A 13,575-nucleotide genomic window follows, 5' to 3' on the forward strand; every position below is an offset into this window, starting at 1 on the left:
GTCAGTGCAGAGCCCGATGCAGGGCTTGAACCCACAAACTGTGTGAGATCATGACCTGAGCCAAAATCAAGAGACCACACTCAACTGACTGAGTCACCCAGGTGCCCCACTCACTGAATATCCTGACCTATTGACTTCTCATGGAGTATATTAGCCATTGATAATCTGCCTATTTAAATGGCCCCTGATTGAACTCTCATGTTTTGGAGATATAACTGTTATTCCAGAAGATAGCATTGAAAGTGCCATATTACACTTCTATAGGATCTCTGCTAATGGCACTTTGAAATTGTTTTAGTTAAGTCATTTTAGACATAACATTTATTATCACTGGATCCAATTGTTGGGTATTGAGTTATCACTTCTTAGAAGAAATAGATTTTGAAGAGGTATGGGAGGAAGGAATACATTTTATAAAATGTTACAATGAAATTCACAAGTGACCTTTGAATAGTAGGAATGTTAAGTATGTTAAAGATCTGTGGGGCACCTGCGTGGCTCAGTTGGTTGGGTGTCTGTCCTGACTCTTGATTTTGGCTCAGGTCATGATCTCACAGTTCATGGGATCCAATCCCGAGTCCCGCTCTGTGCTGACAGCACACAGCCTGACTCGGGATTCTCTCTCCCTCTCTCTCTCTGCCCCTCCCCCACTCAGACACATTCTCTCTCTCACTCAAAATAATGAAATAAACATTACCAAAAAAATCTGTAATGGACAGTTAAGTTACCAGACGGTGAGAGAGAAACATGTGAGTTTGCCAAGCAAGGATTTCAGTGTAGATTTTGTCTTTACCAAATGAACTTAAAGGAACAAGCTACAGTTAAAAGTGTAAATGGAAATGAAAAACGTTGAAAAAAAAAATTAAAAAAAAAAAAAGTGTAAATGGGCAAGCCTGCCATTGTTGTGCATCAGTTCGTTGCTGTTTACACTCCTTTGTTGAGCCTCCATCTTCATAAGCTTTTTAGCAGGTATATGTCGAACACCTCTGTTTCATGGTCAAGACAGGATCAGAGGCCATGGACACCAACAACTGATTTGTCTGTTTTCCTCTTTTTCCATGGCTGTGTGTACTGCTTCATCTCATCTTATAAACAAAACTGGAAAACTTACAAAAATAAGTGCTTTGTGGTTTATCTAGAAATAATACAGAAAATATTGCCGTTATTTTTGGTGAAGAAAATCGATTTTGTATAGTTTACTCCAACCTAAATAAAATGTGAATTTAAAAAATACATATAATATGTCATGCTATGGCAATATGTACAACACTCAAAATGCTGTTCAATTAAAAATCGTGACACTGCTTGTGTCACTGAGCAGTTCCGCACAGCGATAGAGGACATCATACAATCCCTGTCATAACTACTCAACTGCCATTGAAGTACACAACATGTAAACAAATGAGCATGGCCATGTTTCAATAAAGCTTTATTTACGGGCACTGAAAAGAATTTCATGATGTTCACATCACAAGATACTATTCTTCTGATTTCTTTTCCCATCATTTAGAAATCTAAAAACCACTCAAAAACTGGACCACACAAAAACTGGACCACACAAAAACTGGCAACAGGTGGGCTTTGGCCCACAGACTGGTTTGCCCACCACTGCCCTAGATTTAAACTCAGGCCTTTTTAAAAATCATGACTTTAACTTCTGGTACCCTTCCCAGGGTGGGATTGTATTTTCAGCCTAATTTCTCAAAGTAGAAAAAAAAAAATGTGGTCTCCTAGACGTTTCAAACATAACCAACCAGCAGTTTGGAAAGGGGGGCCCTGAGATAGCACATCGCTATGGAAAGTCAGTCGCTCTCCTCACCCCTAGGATGGTCTTCTACTAATATCTCAGAAAGAAAACAAGAGCAGTAGGGTCAGAGAAAGCACAGTCTCCCTGTCAGACTGAGAATTTGATCCAGTTTGTCCTTTGTCTATTTCCACTTCAATGCCTTTTTCTGTTGTTTTTTGGGCCCTCCTGCTCCCAAAGCACAACTTACTCTGTAGTGGTATCATGTTACCTGATCCTTCTTATCACAACCAAGCAACTGATGAACTAATTCCTGCTAACTCCTCTCAGAGTCTGTTCGACAAGACCTTAGAGGGAAGAGAATCTTGAATCATGGGTTTTATTTTAGGTCAAAGCAGAGCAAATCTTACGTGTAAGAGTCTACCTCCTGCAACAATGACCCTGCTCCTGCCATAGCCCCACTCCAGGGTGGACTGAAACCATTCCATCATTCCCACTGCCCTCTTCCCTCTTGGAATTGTCATAGTGTGTCAAGTCTAGGACCTGGATCAGGGACGAGGCTGAGAAAGCATCCAGTTGGCAAACCCTAAAAGATACAAGTTTTTCCTAAAATAAAGTTTCTAAACACTGGCTAAGCATGAGGACTACCTACAAAACTTCAGAAAAATGTGCCTGAGCCCCACCTGAGCTCAATCAGATGGTTTTCCAGGGTTTAAAATCACTGTCCAGTTCTCATCGCCAGGCAGGGCCTGCCATCAGGGCTTGATTTCCCTCTGCTACACCCAAATCCCAACTAAAGATAACTGAAGGAACTTTTGAGATCCCTGAATTACCTTAGAATTTAACAGTTAAATTTAAAAATCTTTGGGGGACACCTGGGTGGCTCAGTCAGTTAAGCGTCCAACTTCAGTTCAGGTCATGATCTCGCAGTTTGTGAGTTTGAGCCCCACATGGCATTCCACACTGACAGTATAGAGCCTGCTTGGGATTCTCTCTTTCTCCCTCTCTTTCTCTCTACCTCTCCCCCACTTGCACACTTACTCTCTTTCTCTCAAAATAAATATATAAAACTAAAAAAAAATTTTTTTTGTAAATTCTTTGGGATTCCTGAAAGGCTTGGTGTGTTAAATAATGAATAGCATGAGCATCAAACCTAAAACTTGAAGAAAGTCAGGGTGAATCCATTACAAGTTGAGAATTTCACTGATTAATACTGGGACCAGGACTCTAAAAGTTTGGATTATCCTGGTATTGACTTCCCTTTAGATTCTCTACAAACCATATTGAGGAAAAACTACTGACCTTGGACTTCTCTGAACCAGTCTTTTCTGGAAAGAGTTCTCAAGTACCTTGACCCAAACATGACTTGAGAAAATATGTAGAAATAGAACATAAGAAAGTATTACTAGCATTCTAAAGGATAAGAACAGAGTGAAGAGGGAAGAAGGAAAGGAAAAGAGAGGAGAGGAGGAGGGGAAAGGAGCAGAGCAGAGCGGGACAGAAGGAAAGAAGCAAGATATATCATTTAAAAAGCATTTTTAGGGGTACCTGGGTGACTCCATCAGTTAAGCATCTGACTCCTGATATCAGCTCAGGTCTTGATCTCATGGTTGTGAGTTCAAGCCCCACATTGGGCTTCACACCTAGCACGAACCCTACTTAAAAAAAAAAAAAGCATTTGTACTTTCTTAAAGTGGATGTTGAGAGAAGAGTGTCTCTACTTTTAAGAATGCTATGATATGCTTGGGAATGGTCCACAATAAAAGTCTTAACAATTGAAGGACTGGATATATACTGAGAATATTAGTAGACTGGAGATATATGATAATGAAGATAATAGTGTGAAGAAATAATTTGGGGCATATTATGTTCTACACTTGTATGTTTTCTTGACAAATGGGGAAAAATTAGATAAATGGAGAAGAGAGTTGGAGGTTAGGGTTTCTGCAATACTTTTGGTTGTGGATCTCTGGGTTATTTCTATTGTCACTTATTGAACATACATTTGCAGTTTTTGCACTTACATAATTTATTTCCTTGGAGGGCATTTTGCCTGTAGTGACCCCCATGTGTACTGGATCTTTACCTTGTACAGCCGGAGTTGAGAACCATTTGAATAGAGTATTGAAAGGACAATGCCAAAGGACTCAAGTTATTCCTCCCACACCTGACTTTAAATGAGGATTTCAGGATGTACAAAGGCATCATGCCACTAAAGTGTGGCCTATGGTTGCCTTGAGTTAGCTAATTTTCCTTAGCGGTTAAGGACAAAGTGGGCTTTTCAGGATATGGTGCTCTAAAGCATACAGCTTACAAGAATCAGGAACACAGAATAAGTCTTGGTGGGTTGGTCAAGGCAGAGGCGGACATGCAGCCTCAGTAGCATATCACTGACATGCTTACTTCCTCCCTTCACTCTGAGGGACACACTTGCAAGTGACCTGCAGGAAAGGCTATGAGTCACAATGCAGAAGGCAGCCCCATTCCTCATGTTCTACAGGTGTAATTATCTTTTACAATCTAAATGACATAAGCCATCCTTGGGTAGGTTATGGAGAAGAAAAGATGACAGAAGAGGCTTTACATTACCTTCAGATAATTTGTTAAAGGAGAAACTTAGCATGCTTCTCTTGATTACCCTGTGGGAGGGCTGTTGGTTTAAAACTCTCTCAAGCTGGACACAAGCACACATATTTATTGTTCTATTTGTAAGCCATATAGAGAGGATCCTCTTGTGTAGAACTAACAATATTTCTCAGTGACAGTGAATGAATAGAACAGAATGGAACAAGAGCCCTAATGGAGACTCAGTCACAGAGATTCTCCCTCCAGCAGATGGTGGGTGGGAAATCCTTAGCAGCAAGATAAATCTTAGTCAGGATTCTTGTTTCCTACTTGTGGTTTAGCAAGAATTTGTTGATTTGATTTGAATGGAATTTATTTACTTTCTAAGGCTTACCTTGAAGGATGACATACTGTGAGTAACGATAGCATACAGAACAGCCCTTTCCAGAAGAGACTCATTTCACCTCACCCTAGGACTTTTGCAAAGCTATTCCCTGTGTGGGTTCTGCTTACATATTCAAAATTTCCTGGTTTGTCTAGTTCTACAACTGCCAAGTGAAGAATGGACTAAACAGCCCATTGAGGGGAGCAGCTCATAGCTTTCACATAGCAGAGAGCACTCATTTCTGCTGGGATAAACAGCCTGTGTCCAGTGTTTCTAGGCAGTGGAAAGATGGGAGTGGATTTGGTCTGAATTCAGTGGGAAGCCAAGGGAGAGGCTCCTTTGAAGATGCAGGTATGGAAGGAAGATGATGGGGCTCCTGCTCTCATTTGTGATAGAAAAAGATGCCAAGTATTGATTCCCAGAATTAAGACCAAAGCAACTAATTAAAACAAAACAAAACAAAACAAAACAAAACAAAACAGTTCAGGCATGACTGTGGCCTTTTGTCTACCTTATAAGTTCCTGATTGAGTTGAGTAATGTCAGGTAAATAGTTGGGAGGCAGAATAAAGTAATTGATTTACAAAGTTGAGAAGGTGATAGGTTAACACCCAGCTGAAAAAGTGAGAGAACCTGAGATTGTAACTGAATCACAATATTTGGCATGCTTAGATGAAGTCAGGCCCATGGTCCTCAACAGGCAACTCATTACATTTGATGCATTCAAGTCTGGAAGGATGTGAGGTGGGGCTGAACTCTCTATTTGAAGGGGATACTAAAGGCAAAAATACAGTTTGAAGAGATTGAACAAGCATCAGAACCATAAACCGAAATGTTGGGAAGTATTAGACCAAGAATTCTTTTAAACTTTGATTAATATTTAAGGGCCAAAATAGTAAAGGTAGACAACATGCAAAAACAGAGAGATAATGTAAGCACAGAGAAATGGAAATTAGTTTTTAAGATTTTATTTTTAAGTAATCTCTACACCCAACATGGGGCTTGAGCTCAGAACCCCAAGATCAAGAGTTGCACACTCCATCCACTAAGCCAGCCAGGCACCCTGAGAGATGGAAATTCCAAGAAAGGATAAAAGAATGCTACACATGAAAAATACTGTAACAGAAAGAAAAAAATGCCTTTGATGGACTTATTAGTAGACTGGACATGGCTAAGGAAAGAATTTCTAAGGAAATGACAACAGAAACTCCCAAAACTGAAAAGTAAAGAGAAAAAAGACTGGGGGCTGGGGGGGGGGAGGAAGCCAGAGCAGAATATCCAAGAACCGTGGGACAATTACAAAAGGTATAGCATACTTATAACAGGAACACCACAAGGAAGAGAAAGAGTCAAAGGAATAGCGGCAATATCTGAAGCAATACTGACTGAAAATTTTCCCCAAATTAATTTCAGACACCACACCACAGACCCAGAAGCTCAAAGAACCAAGCAAGATAAAGGCTAAAACAACAACAGCAACAACAACAACAACAACAACAAACTATTCATAGGCATATCATATTCGAAGTACAGAAAAGCAAAGATAAGCAATCTTGAAAAAAGTCACAGGAAAAATACACCTTACTGAAAAAGGAGCCTGGGTGGCTCAGTCAGTTAAGCGTCCGACTTCGGCTCAGGTGGTTCACGAGTTTGAGCCCCATGTGGGACTCTGTGCTGACAGCTCAGAGCCTGGATCCTGCTTCAGAGTCTGTGTCTCCCTCTCTCTTTGCCATTCCCCTGCTTTTACTCTGTCTCTCTCTCTCTCTCTCTCAAAAATAAATAAAACATTAAAAAAAAAAAAAAGGAGCAAAGATGATGGGGCACCTGGGTGGCTCAGTTGGTCAAGCATCTGGTTCAGTGCTGACAGCTCAGAGCCTGGAGCCTACTTTGGATTCTGTGTCTCTTCTCTCTCTGCTCCCTCCCTTGCTCTCTCTCTCTCTCTCTCTCTCTCTCTCAAATAAAATAAACATTTAAAAAAAGGGGACAGGGGAGTCTGGGTGGCTCAGTCGGTTAAGCGTCCGACTTCGGCTCGGGTCATGATCTCGCGGTTCGTGAGTTCGGGCCCCGCGTCGGGCTCTGTGCTGACAGCTCGGAGCCTGGAGCCTGTTTCAGATTCTGTGTCTCCCTCTCTCTCTCTGACCGTCCCCCATTCATGCTCTGTCTCTCTCTGTCTCAAAAATAAATAAACGTTAAAAAAAAAAATTTAAAAAAAAATAAAAAAAGGGGACAAAAGGAGCAAAGATGAGCATTATATCTGACTTCTGCTTAGAAACCATGCAAGCAAGAAGAGAGTGGAGTGAGATATTTATAGTGTAGGGAGGAAAAATCAACAACCAAGAATTCTATACCCTGTGGAAAATAAAAATAAATAAAATAAAATAAATTTAAAAAAATTAAAAAATAAAAGATACAAGCTGTCAAAACTCAAGAAATAGATAATCTGAATAGGCCTGTATCAAAAAAATCTAATCAATAATTAATAATCTTCTCAAACAGAAAGCACCAGGCTCAGATGGGTTCACAGGTGAATTCTACCAAATATTTAAGGAGGAAATCATACCAATTCTCTACAATCTCTTTCAGAGGACAGAAGCAAGAGGAATACTTTCTAACTCATTCCTTGAGGCCAGGATTGCCCTAATACCAAAACCAGAAAAAGACATTACAAGGAAAAAAACAAACTACAGATCGATATATGTGTGAACATAGATGCAAAGTCTTCAACAAAATAGTAGCAAATAGACTCCAACAATGATAAATAAGAATTATATACTATGACCAAGTGGATTTGTCCTGGGTGGGCAAGGCTGATTCAATATTTGAAAATCACTAATGTAACCCACCACATTAACAGGCTGCAGAAAAAAAACCACACGATTGCATCAAGAGATGCCAAAACACATTTGACAAAATCCAACCCCTATTCATGATAAAAATTCTCAACAAAGTAGGAACTTCCTCAACTTGATATGGAACATCTACAAAAAACCCACAACTAACGTACTTAAAGGTGAGAAATTTGAAACTTTCTCACTAAGATCAGGAACCAGGCAAGGATGTCTCCTCTCACCACTGCCTTTCAGCACCATACTTGAAGTCCTAAGCTAATGCAATAAAACAAGGAAAGGAAATAAATGGTTTACAGATTGAGAAGGAAGAAATAACTATCTTTGTTCATAGAAGACATGATCACTATGTAGAAAATTCAAAAGAATTAACAACAACAACAACAAAAACCTTCCTGGAACTAATAAGCAAGTATAGCAAAGTGACAATATAAAAGGTTAATATGCAAAAGTCAATTGCTTTTGTATATACCAGCAATGAACAAGTGAAAGTTGAAATTAAAAACACATTGCAAATTACATTAGCACCCCAAATCAGTGAAATACTTAGGTATAAATCCAACAAAATATGTACAAGATTTATCCGAGGAAAACTACAAAACTTTGATGAAAGGTATCAAATAACTAAATAAATGTAGAGATAATCCATATTCATGGATACAAAGATTTAAGATGTCAGTTATTCTCAACACAATTCCAATCAAAATCCCAGCAATTTATTTGTGGATATCAACAAACTGATTCTAAATTATGGATGGAGAGGCAAAAAAAAAAAAAAAAAAAAAAATAGCCACCTCAATATTGAAGGAAAAGAACAAAATTGGAGGATTGACACTACTCTGCTTGAAGAATTACTATAAAGCTACCACAATCAAGACAGTGTGGCATTGATGAAAGAATAGGAAGAGAATAGAAAGCCCAGAAACAGACTCATATAAATATAGTCAACGGATCTTTGACAAAGGAGCAAAAACAAGAGAACAAAGAAGAGATAGTCTTTTCAACAAATGGTGCTGGTAAAACTGGACATCCACATAAAACAACAACAACAACAACAACAACAACAACAACAACAAAAAGAATCTACACACAGTCCTTAAACTTTTCACAAACATGCAGAATTGATCTAAATATAGACCTACACATAAAACACAAAACTATAAAATTACTAGAAGACAACATAAGAGGAAACCTAGATACTAAACCCAAATGTTGGTGATGGCAATGACTTTTTTTTATTTAAAAACTTTTTAAATGTTTTATTTAAGAGAGAGAGAGAGGGGGAGAGAGAGAGAGAGAGAATGGGGTAGGGGCAGAGAGAGGAGACCCAGAATCCAAAGCAGGCTCCAGACTCTGACCTGTCAGCACAGAGTCTAACATAGGCCTCAAACTCATGGACTGTGAAATCATGACCTGAGCTGAAATCAGAAGCTTAACCGACTGAGCCACCCAAGAGCCCCGGCAATGACTTTTTAGATACAACATCAAAGTCACAATCCATGAAATAAATAATTGATAAGATAGATTTCATTAAAATTAGAAACTTCTGTTCTGCAAAACCCAATGTACAGAGAATAGAAGTTAAAACACCGACTGGGAGAATTTGCAAAAGACACATCTGATAAAGGATTGTTAAACACGCTGATTGAAAAATAGGCCAAAGACCTGAACAGACATCTTACTAAAGAAGATATACCGATGAGAAGTAAGCATGTGAAAAGATATTTGACATCATGTCATTAGGGAATTGCAAATTAAAACAACAATGAGATACATACCTATTAGAATGTCCAAAATCCAAAACACTCATAACAAATACTGCTGAGGATATGGAGCAATAGGTGCAGACACTTTGGAAGACAGTTTGGTAAAACTAAACATACTCTAACCATATGATCCAACAATTATGCTCTTTGGCATTTACCTAAAGGAGTTGAAAACTGGGTTACACAAAAAGCTGCATACAGATGTTTATAGCACCTTTATTTATGACTGCCAAAACTTGGAAGCCGCCAAGATGTCCTTCAGTAGGTAAATTAGTAAAACAACAAAACAAAACTGTGGTACATCTAGATCATGGAGTATTAATTATTTAGTGCTAAAAAATAAATGAACTATCAAGCTATGAAAGACATGGAGGAACTTAAGTGCATATTGCTCAGTAAAAGAAGCCAATTTCAAAAGTATACATACTGTATTCAAGACATTCTGAAAAATGCAGTACTGTAGAGAAAATAAACACATCAGTAGTTGCCAGAGGATGGGTGGGGAGGAAGGAAGAATAGCCAGAGCACATAGGTGGTGAAAACCATTCTGTATGACACATGATACTACAAGAGTGGATTCATGTAATTATATCTTTTTTAAAAATTAGTTTCAGGAGTAGAATTCAGTTATTCATCACTTACATATTACACTCAGTGCCCATCACAAGTGCCGTTCTTAATGCCCATCACCCAGTTAGCCCATCCCGCTACCCACCTCCCCTCCAGGAACACTGTTTGTTCTCTAGTTAAGAGTCTCTTATGGTTTGCCTCCTCTCTGTTTTTATCTTATTTTATTTTTCCTTCCCTATGTTCATTTGTTTTGTCTGTTAAATTCCACATGAGTGAAATCATATGGTATTCGCCTTTCTCTGACTTATTTCGTTTCACTTAGCATAATACACTCTAGTTCCATTTACATCATTGAAAATGGCAAGATTTCATTCTTTTTGTTGGCTGAGTATATCATCTTCTTTATCCATTCATCAGTCAATGGACATTTGGGCTCTTTCCACAATTTGGCTATTGTTGATAGTCCTGCTATAAACATTGGGGTGCATGTGCCCCTTTGAATCAGTATTTTTCTATTCTTTGGATAAGTACCTAGTAGTGCAATTGCTGGACATGAGGTAGTTCTATTTTTAACTTTTTGAGGAAGCTCCAACCGTTTTCTGGAGTGGCTGGACCAGTTTGCATTCCACCTACAGTGTAAGAGGTTTCCCCTTTCTCCAAATCCTTGCTAATATCTATTGTTTCCTGAGTTAATTTTAGCCATTCTGACAGGTGTGAGGTAGTGGTTTTGATTCATATTTCCCTGATGATGAGTGATGTTTGGCATTTTTCATGTGTCTGTTAGCCATTTGTATGTCGTCTTTGGAGAAATGTCTGTTCATTTCTTAACTGGGTTATTTATGTTGGGGGTGTTGAGAATGATAAATTCTTTATAGATTTTGGCTACTAGACCTTTATCATCCTATACGTCATCTGCACTTATCTTTTCCCATTCTGTAGTTTACTTTTTAGTTTTTTTGATTGCTCTCTTCACTGTGCAGAAGCTTTTTATATTGATGAAGTCCCAATAGTTAATTTTTGCTTTTGTTTTTCTTGCCTCAGGAGATGTGTCTAGTAAGAAGTTGCTACAGCTGAGGTCAAAGAAGTTGCCACCTGTGTTCTCCTCTAGGATTTTGATGGTTTCCTGCCTCACATTTATGTCTTTCATCCATTTTAAATTTATTTTTGTGTATGTGTAAGAAAGTGGTCCAGTTTCATTCTTCTGCATGTCACTGTCCAGTTATCCCAACACCATTTGTTGAAGACTCTGTCTTTTTTTCCATTGGATATTCTTTCCTCCTTTGTTGGAGATTAGTTGACCATATAGTTATGAGTCCATTTCTCGGTTCTCTGTTCTGTTTCATTGATTTATGTATCTGTTTTTGTACCATACTGTCTTGATGATTATAGCCTTGTAATATAGCTTGAAGTTGAGAATTGTGATGCCTCCCACTTTGCTTTTCTTTTTCAACATACTTTGGCTATTCAGGGTCTTTTCTGTTTCCATACAAATTTTAGAATGTTTGTTTTGCTCTGTGAAGAATGCTGGTGTTGATAGAGATTGCATTGGATGTGTAAATTGCTTTGGGTAGTATAGACATTTTAACAATATCTGTTCTTCCAATCCATGAGCATGGAATGTATTTCCATTTCTTTGTCTTCTTTATTTCTTTCATAAGTGTTCTATAGTTTTGTAGAGTACAGATCTTTTACTTCTTTGGTTAGGTTTATTTGTAGGTATCCTATGGTTTTTGGTGCAATTGTAAGTGACGTCAGTTCCTTGATTTCTCTTTCTGCTGCTTCATTATTGGTGTATAGAAATGCAACATATTTCTGTACGTGATTTTATATCTTGCAATATTGCTGAATCATGTATCAGTTCTAGCAATAGTTTGGTGGAGTCTTTTTGGCTTTCTACATAAAGTATCATGTTGTTTGCAAATAGTGAAAGTTTGACTTCTTCTGATTTGGATGTCTTTTATTTCTTTTTGTTTGATTGCTGAGGCTAGGACTTCCAGTACTATTTTGAACAAAGTGGTGAGAGTGGACATCCCTGCCATGTTACTGACCTTAGGGGAAAAGCTGTCAGTTTTTCCCCACTGTGGATGATATTAGCTGTGGGTCTTTCATATATTCATATATGGCCTTTATGATGTTAAGGTATATTCCATCTATCCCTGCTTTGTTGAGGGTTTTTAAAATCAAGAATGGATGTTATATTTTGTCAAATGCTTTTTCTGCATCTATTGACAGGATCATATGGATCTTACCCTTTTTTTATTAATGTGGTGTATCACATTGATTGACTTATGGATATTGAACCACCCCTGCAGCCCAGGAATAAATACCACTTGATCATGGTGAATAATTATTTTAATGTACTTTTGGATTTGATTTGCTACTATCCTGCTGAGAATTTTTACATCATGTTCACCAGGGATATTGGTCTGTAATTCTCCTTTTTTGTGGATTTTTTTTTCTTCTGGTTTTAGAATCAAGGTAACGCTGGCCCCATAGAACAAGTTTGGAAGTTTTCCTTTCATTTCTATTTTTTGGAACAGTTTCAGAAGAATAGGTGTTAACTCTTCTTTAAATGTTTGATAGAATTCCCTTGGGAAGGCATCTGGCTCTGGCCTCTTGTTTGTGGAGATTTTCGATTACTGATTCAATTTCGTTGCTGGTTATGGGTTTCTTCAAATTTTCTATTCCTGTTTCAGTTTTGGTAGATTATATGTTTATTTTATTTTATTTTTTACACTTATTTATTTTTGAGAGACAGAGAGAGACAGAGCACAAGTGGGGGAGGGGCAGAGATAGAAGGAGACACAGAATCTGAAGCAGGCTCCAGGCTCTGAGCTGTCAGCACAGAGCCCAATATGGGGTTCGAACTCACAAACTGTGAGATCATGACCTGAGCCGAAGTTGGACGTTTAACCGACTGAGCCACCCAGGCGCCCCGGTAATTTATATGTTTCTAGGAATTTATCCAATTCTTGCAGATTGCCCAATTTGTTGGCCCATAATAGTCTCTTGTAATTGTTTGTATTTCTTTGGTGTTGGTTGTGATCTCTTCCCTTTCACTTATGATTTTATTTATTGGGTCTTTTTTTTTTTTTTTTTTTTGGATAAATGTGGCTAAGGGTTTATCAATTTTGTTAATTCTTTCAAAGAACCAGCTCCTAGTTTTGTTGATCTGTTCTACTGCTTTTTTTGATTTCTATATCATTTATTCCTGCTCTAATCTTTATTATTCCCCTTCTTCTGCTGGTTTTAGGCTTTATTTGCTCTTCTTTGTCCAGCTCCTTCAGGTATAAGGTTAGGTTGTGTATTTGAGACTTTTCTTGCTTATTTAGGCCTGTATTACTATATACATCTCTCTTATGACACCTTTGCTTCATACCAAATGTTTTGGACTGTCATGTTTTCATTTTCATTTCCTTGCATGTATTTTTTAAATTTCTTATTCAGTTTCCTGGTTAACTCATTCATTCTTCAGTAGGGTGTTCTTTAACTTCCATGTATATGTGGTATTCCCAATTTTTTTCTTGTGGTTGACTTCAAGTTTCATAGCGTTGTGGTCTGAAAATATGCATGGTATGATCTCAATCTTTTTTTACCCATTGAGGGATAAATTGTGACCCAGTATGTTATCTATTATGGAGAATGTTTGTTCCCTGTGCCCTTGAAAACAATATGTATTCTTCTACTTAAGATGAGATGC

The 13,575-nt window shown here is 38.1% G+C and overlaps 1 protein-coding gene across 3 annotated transcripts in view; it reads left to right on the forward strand.

The window, feature by feature from the left end:
- Window positions 1–13,575, forward strand: part of CCNY (cyclin Y) — a 314,187-nt gene that overhangs the window by 7,485 nt on the left and 293,127 nt on the right. The window lies entirely within an intron of this gene.

The sequence above is a fragment of the Panthera leo genome, chromosome B4 (assembly GCF_018350215.1).
Source record: "Panthera leo isolate Ple1 chromosome B4, P.leo_Ple1_pat1.1, whole genome shotgun sequence".
In the NCBI taxonomy this organism is placed as follows: domain Eukaryota; kingdom Metazoa; phylum Chordata; class Mammalia; order Carnivora; family Felidae; genus Panthera; species Panthera leo.